Below are 1,309 nucleotides of genomic sequence, written 5' to 3' on the forward strand. Positions count from 1 at the left end.
CCATCACTTTCTCTGTCTAAATACCCCTCAGATCCTCCCGATCTCACCCTCTCCATTCCAGCCCTGCAGGAATATCTGGCTCCAGATGGGAGCCACAGCTTGGAAAAGATTCTTTCCCTTCCCTACTTGCTTCCTGGTGATCTGCAACCAGGGAGCTCTTCAAACAAACAACAAATAAACAGAAACATCAGATCATGCCATCCGTCACTAGCTTCCTGCCTCTTTAAGGATAAAAACCTCAGGATGGCCCCTGTCCACCTGCACCCTCCTCTTTCTCTCCTGCTGGGCAGACTTTGCTCTCCTTTCTGGCCTCTCATAGGCATGGTGCCCCTTCCTACCGCAGGGCCTTTGCACAAGCTATTTCCTGCCTAGAATGCTCTTCCTGCCCTCTTTGGCTAGATAAAGCTTTCTCAAGTTCCAGATCTCAGCTCAAACATCATTTCCCTAAGTGTTGTGGGTTGAATTGTGTCCCCCCAAAATGCATGCTGAAGTCCTAATTCCCTGTACTTACGAATGTGACCTTATTTGGAAATAAGGTCTTTGTAGATATAATCAAGTTAAGATGAGGTCATGCTGGAGCAGGGAGGGTCCCATCCAGTGACTGGTGTCCTTATAAGGAGAGAGATATGTGGACACAGAGACACAGAGGGAGACAGAGGGAAAAAGGCCATGTGGTGGTGAAGGCAGAGGGATGCGTCCACAAGCCAGGGAATGCTAGGGATTGTTAGCAGCACCAGCAGCTAGAAGAGGCAGGAAGGCTCCTCCTGAAAGCCATCGGAGGGAGCACGGCCCTGCCAACACCTTAGCATTGGACTTCCAGCCTCCAGAACTGAGAGAGAATACATTTCCGCTGTTTCAAGCTGCTATGTTACTTCAACCCTAGGAAACTAACACACTTAGCACGTCTTTCTTCATGCCTTCAACTAGTACCTCTGAAATGCTTGTCACGGTTGTCCTTTATATATTGTTGGTGTCATTTAACTAACATCCATCTACCCCACTAGGCTGTAAACTCCATGGGGAGGAATCTCTTCCCCTCCCCAGGGCCTGGTGCATAACATTAGAATAGTTCTTGAATGAATGAGGCATCCTGTGCCTGCCACAGCCAGCCATGCATGTGACACAGGAAGGTACCTAGACAGTGCCACCATCCACTCATAGTCCCGAACACACCACTGGGGTACTGCTTTGGTGATAGCAACTCTGCAAGCCATGTTTCGCTGGATCCTGTCAAGAGCTCTATCAGGCCCATCCCGGCACCATCCCTACTTTACGATGCAGAATTGAATTTTGTTCGAAACTGCACAGC

At 49.2% G+C, this 1,309-nt stretch overlaps 1 long non-coding RNA gene across 1 annotated transcript in view; it reads left to right on the top strand.

The window, feature by feature from the left end:
- Positions 1 to 1,309, top strand: part of LOC103598726 — an 18,535-nt gene that overhangs the window by 1,652 nt on the left and 15,574 nt on the right. The gene's annotated exons all lie outside the window — the stretch shown is intronic.

The sequence above is a fragment of the Galeopterus variegatus genome, unplaced genomic scaffold (assembly GCF_000696425.1).
Source record: "Galeopterus variegatus unplaced genomic scaffold, G_variegatus-3.0.2 Scaffold2721, whole genome shotgun sequence".
In the NCBI taxonomy this organism is placed as follows: domain Eukaryota; kingdom Metazoa; phylum Chordata; class Mammalia; order Dermoptera; family Cynocephalidae; genus Galeopterus; species Galeopterus variegatus.